This window comes from Danio aesculapii, chromosome 3 (genome assembly GCF_903798145.1).
Source record: "Danio aesculapii chromosome 3, fDanAes4.1, whole genome shotgun sequence".
NCBI classification, from domain to species: Eukaryota; Metazoa; Chordata; class Actinopteri; order Cypriniformes; family Danionidae; genus Danio; species Danio aesculapii.
The window spans coordinates 2168606-2176105 of NC_079437.1; the positions used below are offsets into that span (position 1 = coordinate 2168606).

The 7500-nt window shown below is 28.7% G+C and overlaps 1 protein-coding gene across 1 annotated transcript in view; it reads left to right on the forward strand.

Moving 5' to 3' along the window:
- LOC130220640 (RNA binding protein fox-1 homolog 3) overlaps positions 1–7500 on the forward strand; it is a 78720-nt gene that overhangs the window by 69583 nt on the left and 1637 nt on the right. The gene's annotated exons all lie outside the window — the stretch shown is intronic.

Consider the following 7500-nt stretch of genomic DNA (forward strand, 5'->3'; position numbering starts at 1 on the left):
GCGGTTTGGCTTGATTCTGTGTTTCATTATCGATCATTGTTGTCAGGTTTATTATGTATATAAAGCTGCTAGTGTGACTTTAGACATGAGACAAAAACAGAAACAAAAAAATCTCAGGACACTTTTCAACTTTTCACTAAATACACAACCGTCCCAGCAAACATTCAGATCCACAGGATCTCACCAGGTATCGCCAGCATACTCTAGTCTACTAGTCTCTTAAACAGTGCAAAAATGAGTTTATGTATTGTTTACTTTCTGGTTTCATTTTCCATTTATAGATATTAAAAAAGAAATGAAATCTAGAAGCAAAAAGACAGAATATTAAGAATGTTATTCTGTTAAACATATCCAAATTCAAATCGTTTGTTATATGTTATCTAAAACATCTTAATTCGAAGAAAAATAACTCTTTTTAACTGCATTGGCGTATTTTTCTCATGTCTTTTTCAGTCATTTTGCTTCTTGAGTAAGTGTATTTTAATTTGAAAAGATTTTGACATTTGTAATAAGAAAATCTTTTTTTGTACTGCAGTTTGGTTCTTGTGTAAATAAGGAGTCTTTTGTTGTTGTTGTTGTTGTTGTTGTTGTTGTTGCTGGGCTTTTATTTGAAGGGTTTCTATGCATGACGTTCCAGATTTGAGAGGATTTCGGCCCTCTCACATTTGCACTATCTTACCTCTGTGCACAGAGGACAGGTTTAACTCAAATTAACTCATGCTGTGGACAGGTTTAACTTATGACAACTAGTTCTGATTGCATGCGTGTGAACATTTTATTAATATATAAAAAATGTACAATATGGAAATAAGGAATAATGTAGTTTTATAGGTTAACAACGTGACCAGGGGGAACAATATGTGGATGAAAAGAAGACTTAAAGACATAGTTCAACCAAAAATGACAATTCTGTTATCATTTTTTCACCTTTTCACTTGTTCAAAACCTGATTGAGATTCTTCTGTTGAACACAAACAGGATATTTTGAAAATCGCTGGTTGCTTGAACTTCCTTAGTATTTTTTTTTATTATTATTATAGAAAGTCAATGGCTCCTAGCAAACAGAATTCTTCATGATATCTTCTTTTGTGTTCGACAGAAGAAAGGGTCACACTTTACAATAGTTAATGTTAATTAATGCATTTACTAACATGAACAAACAATAAACAATACATTTACTACAGTATTTGTTCATGTTAGTTAACGTTAGTCAATGAAAATACACTTGTTTGTTGTTAACTTTAGTGCATTAACTAATGTTAACAAGCATTTGGAGGTTAATAAAGCATTAGTAAATGTTCAATTATGATTAATAAATGCTGTACAAGTGTTATTCATGGTTAGTTTATGTTAGTAAATGCATTAACTAATGAACATTATTGTAAAGTGTTACCGAAGAAAGAAACTCATAAAGGTTTAAAACCACAAGAGGGAGAGTAAATGATGAGGTCGTTTGCATTTTTTGGGTGAACTGTCTCTTTAAGATTTATGAAGATTTGAAGGGTTATGCTGAGAAATATTTAAAACTGCTGAAATAAATAAAAACACTTAACATTTTAAAGAAGACATGGTGGATTTAAGCAGATACACAAGTACTTGAACAGATTTATGAAAAACTTTATGAAGACAAGGTTTAGTTGTATTTGATGCACTGGAACAAAGAGAAATAGTTCGATTTAAGGCGAGACACCACAGATTTTTTTTTATGTACTTGTCAGTTTTGCTTTAGTAGCTTGTCTACTTTCAGACTAGTGAAAAGAGGATTTCCAATATACACAATTAAGTGTTTATTTTGTTTAATTTTGTTCAATTACAAGACATATCTTAAAAATCTAAATAGTTTTTCTCAAATTTGGCAGTGCTTACACAAACCAAACGTAAGTTTTATTGCTGTCTTTAATCTGAAGACTTTTGCTGAGGGGTTTGTTCAAATTTCATTTTTGCCTGATTTATATAACTTTGAATTTCAATTACTGCACATTTCTTTATATTCTGTTTTCACAAAAAAATCTCTACTTCAGAAACACTTTCAAGAGCTAAACTTAATAGTTTTATTCACATCTATATTCTTAAAGTTTTTACTGTGCGGTTTGTTCAAGTTTCATTTTTGTCTGATTTATATAACCTTGCATTTCAATCAACTTTTAAAGGCTGTTTTCTCATAATTTATTTATTTATTTATTTTTTTACTTCAGAAACACTTTCATACACTAAACATAATAGTTTTATTAATGTCTACGTTCTGAAGGTTTTTACTGTGCGGTTTGTTCAAATTTCATTGTTTGCCTGATTTATGTAGCTTTAAATTTCAATTACCACACATTTTTAAAAGCCGTTTAAAAACGTTTTTTTTCTACTTTAACAGCTTTTAGATGCACTAAAGTTAGTAATTTTGTTCACATCTGTATTCTGAAGGTTTTTACTGTGTGGTTTGTTCAAATTAAATTTTTTGTCAGTTTTATATAACTTTACATTTCAATTACCGCACATATGTTTAAAGTACATTTTTCTAAAAGTTTAGAAGTTTTTTCTACTTTAGCAACACTTTTATGCACTAACTTAATAACTTTTATTAATTTCTACATTCTGAAGGTTTTTACTGTGGGGTTTGTTCAAATTTCATTGTTTGCCTGATTTATGTAGCTTTAAATTTCAATTACCACACACATTTTAAAGGCTGTTTAAAAAAAAAAAATTCTACTTTAGCAGTCCTTACATACACTAAACTTAATAATTTTATTCCCATCTGAATTCTGAAGGTTTTTACTGTGGGGTTTGTTCAAATTAAATTTTTTGTCAGTTTTATATAACTTTACATTTCAATTACCGCACATATCTTTAAAGTACATTTTTCTAAAAGTTTAGAAGTTTTTTCTACTTTAGCAACACTTTTATGCACTAACTTAATAACTTTTATTAATTTATACATTCTGAAGGTTTTTACTGTGGAGTTTGTTCAAATTTATTGTTTGCCTGATTTATGTAGCTTTAAATTTCAATTACCACATATTTTTAAAAGCCGTTTAAAAAAGTTTTTTTTTTTTCTACTTTAACAGCTTTTCGATGCACTAAAGTGAGTAATTTTGTTCACATCTGTATTCTGAAGGTTTTTACTGTGGGGTTTGTTCAAATTTAATTGTTTGCCTGATTATATAGCTTTAAATTTCAATTACCACACACATTTTAAAGGCTGTTTTAAAAAAGAAAAAATAATTCTACTTTAGCAGTCCTTACATGCACTGAACTTAATAATTTTATTCCCATGTGAATTCTGAAGGTTTTTACTGTGGGGTTTGTTCAAATAAATCTTTGTCTGATTTATATAACTTTACATTTCAATTACTGCATGCATCTTTAAACTAGATTTTCTCTAAATTTAGTTTTTTTTCCTACTTCAGCAACACTTACATGCACTAAACTTAATAGTTTTATTCATATCTATTTTCTAAAGGTTTTTACTGTGGGGTTAGATGATTTATCATTTTGTCTGATTTCTGTAGCATTTCATCCCTAAAAAGGCAAAACTGCATTTTTCTGATTTCTGACAGTAATTTCTGATTTATGGAGTGATAAAAAAAGATATTCAAAATCCCTTCAGAAAAACTTTTATGTCTAACATGTCAGCAAAATGAAACTATAATTTTGAATCTGGTTCTATCCAGTGTTTCGTTAAGTCTATCGGAATACAACACAAATCTTTAGATTTTCTCAAAATGATTTTTTTTCTACTTCAGCAGCACTTACATCCACTAAACTGAACAGTTTTATTCATATCTGTATTTTGAAGGTTTTAACTGTAAGGTTTTTTGATATATCATTTTGTCTGATTTCTATAACATTTTATGCCTTAACACACACACACACACACACACAAAAGATTTTCTGACTGCTAAAGTACTTTTTTTATTATTTATGTTATAAAGAGATATCCAAACTCCCTTCAGCTATTTTTTTTAGCAAAATAAAACCAATTTTGAGTGTTTTTATCCAGTTTCCAGTTAAAACTTTTAGGATTTTTTTGAAAATAACAATATTTATTTAGATATCACATCCAAACCATTCAAAAAAAACATAAATCCTAATTTAAACTTTCTGTGTGATACATTTCAACTTTTCTAAACTCTGTTCATCTGTAGTGTCTTGTCTTAAATCTTTGGAAGGTATAAAAAGACCTTAAAAGAAAGGATTAAATGAGATGCAGGGAGAGCAGCTGCTTCTTGTCTTCATCAGATGTCATGAAAAGGTTACTGTTTTACTCCAGACCTTCAATCTCAGTGAATTAATAATTAAATGTGAATGAGATCAGAGCAAGTGTCTCTGCCTCATCGATTTAAATGCAAAACGCGCTCAAGTAGTGTGACATTTTTAGGAATGAAGGTGGAAACTCTCAAGACGGCAGTCCTGAGCTCACATGTTGATGCTTTAGACTGAATTCAGCTCTTATGCTTCCAGCAATATAACTTTCATGAGCTGTAAAAGATGGGAATTGATTCCTTTAATTAGGGCTTTATATGGAGCTTAAAATATGCCAAAACAATCTGAATTTGAATTTTGTTCATTTAAATATTAACAATTGTTTTTTTTTATAAAACTGAATATTATATGCCATTAAAAATGTTTGAATTTAAATTTCTTCAGTTGATATTTAAGTTGAACATTGAACATCTGTAATTTAAGACAACTGATTTTTTTTTTTCATGGCAGATTTTTATAGACGTATTTTCAGATTTGTTTTTTCCTACATTTTTATACTGCAGATATCCAGTTTGTACAATTACAGTTTCAATTTCTTCATCTTGAAAACTTGAAACCGTATTTTTACAAAGTGGGTATTCAGTTCACCAGGAAATCAGAACGAAAAAATCTTTGAAAGTTTGAAAATGTTTATCAAAAAGCTGCTTTAATAAATATGCTGTGCTAAATTAAGATATTCCATGTTCAAGTTAAGAAATTTAAATTAGGAAATTAAAATAAAAATGTAACGGCATATAATACTCATTTTTATTTAATTACAATTGTTATTAATTCAAATTACCAAAGTTCAAATCAGATGGTTTTGGCATATTTTAAGCTCCATACTTTCTTCAACAAGGTCGAAGTTGAAACTTACAGTAAATTTGAATGCTGCGATACAACATTTGACCAATGCACATTGCGAAAGGGCCTTTAATATGTGTGCACTTCAGAAATAAAAAGCTTTTGTCTTGTTTTACAACATTCTTAACACACATTTATTAATGAATAGAAATTGCATGATATATTGATCATCAGGTAAATGAGTTTAAAACATAAATATATATATATTAATATAACTTTTTATTAATATGTTATATATGTTTACTTCTCAAGTAAATGATTTAAGAATGTTTATTGTTGTTTTTTTTTACAGGAACAAGACAAAAATGCTAATTAAGTAAATCGTTTTTTTCTGCAGTGTAGTCAAAGTTAGCAAAGCTTACACACAAACATGTCAGCAGAAATCTTTGAGATAATCAGATTTAAATTATGCTTTTATTTTCAGATTTGGACACCTCGGATCATTATAAATTTCATTTAAATCATTATAAATGAAATATGATATTATGACTTATCATTTCTGTCAATGTAAAGTGTAAATGACTGTATTACTCACGTAAGTCTGGTGTTTACATTTAATTTTGTGTTTCTTATGATATTTAGTCATTTGTTTTGTTTATCTTGAGAGAGCTCTTGTTATATTTCACCTTTATTATTTACAACCTTTTTTATTTTCAGAATTTAACAAAAGAGAAACACTTTAGTTTACATATAAAACAAAAGTAGTTATTTTAAGTGTAAAAACATCCAGTATACAATGATTTTGCACTGAATTACAGTCTATTTATGTCTCTGACAGACAAATGCTCTCTGTATTTTTTTCTGTTTTGACCTTTTAATGCTGCTGATGGTGACGGCAGAAAGAGCCTCCGTAGATGAGGAGGATGTGATGTTGTGGTTTATATGCACTGTGTTGACTCAATGTACAAAGAACCAGCAGACCTGTTTAAGCTATGAATACATACGACACGTATTTGCTAATTGCTATTATTTTATTGTTGATTACATGTGTCAAACGAACTTTTTAGTATAATCGATCTGCAACTCATAATATCAACATATCAGCACAAGGATTAGTATAAATATTACTCACATCTATGAAGTCTTCTGGTCTTGACTCACTCAGACCGCTGTGTTTACCTGCTGTTTAAGCAAAAATAAATACATAAATAAATAAATAAGGTTAAAGTAAAAAAAGATAAAAAAGAAAATGCAAAAAATGTGTAAATATATGTATATGTATACTCTTCTAATGCATTTCAATACACACATATGGATATATATATGTAGTGGATTTTTTATGTGTGTCTGAAATGTTTCATTCCTTAAACTCTGTATGCTTTTTTCTTTATTTTTTTTTATCTGAGAATTTAGTCAGAAGTGCTTTTATTTAATATATACACAACCCTGTATATGATGTGGTATTTTTTTCCCATTAAAAATGATACTTGATGTTTATATATAAATATATATGAAATCATTATAATTCATGTATATGTCTACATAAAATAACGAGTCAACTGTATACAATTGTGTCCTGTAAACACTAACATAATAATAAATTGGCTTCGACTCGGTATGAAACTAAAATAATTGTCGTGTTGTTATAAATGAGAAAAAAATGGACACCGCAATGACGTTAACAATGTTTGGAAAGAAATGAAATTAAGATTATGGTTTACAATTAAAATACAAGCAGTTTTTCTTGATGATTTACATTGATATTTGATTGGTTGCTCATGTTTCTTATCAATGGAATGTAACAGTGCATGTGAATGCTATTCGGAATTTGGCACGCACCTTGGTTTAGAAATAGAATTATTTACATGGTGTTATAAATGATAGATTTATTTAAACAAATGTATTAATTTCATTAAGACGTCACTTATATGTTTGGCCAGACAGAATCTGCAAATATTTTTTGCCATTTCTGCGCAGAATATTGTGAACAAGAATGATTTTGGGAGTCTTGTAACGAAAAAACTTTAGATGTTAAATAAAACATTTAATAATACATTTTAACTTTTATTTAATGTTTACAATGCAAATCCTATTGGATCCATTTATTTGGCAAACAAAACATGTTTCTCATATAATTTATCTACCATATCTCTACTAAAAGCCAGAAATTATTACTTACAAACTATATATAGAATTTAAATATTTTTAAAACGTTAAAATATTTAGCAGTAAAATATAGCAGTATGGAAAATGTGCAGGTATTTTATTGCAAAACAAAAGGTGGCGGACTTAAAAATCTTTAAAAACTATGCAAAACATCACTCCCACATACATGGGTCGTGTTGTACCCATGTAAATATCTGTTTCCACAACGTTAGAAACAGACGTTTCCTTTTAGCCTCATAATTTGATGTTGCTGTCATGTTGCCGTCTCTTGTGGAAAAAAATAACGTGCTTACAACA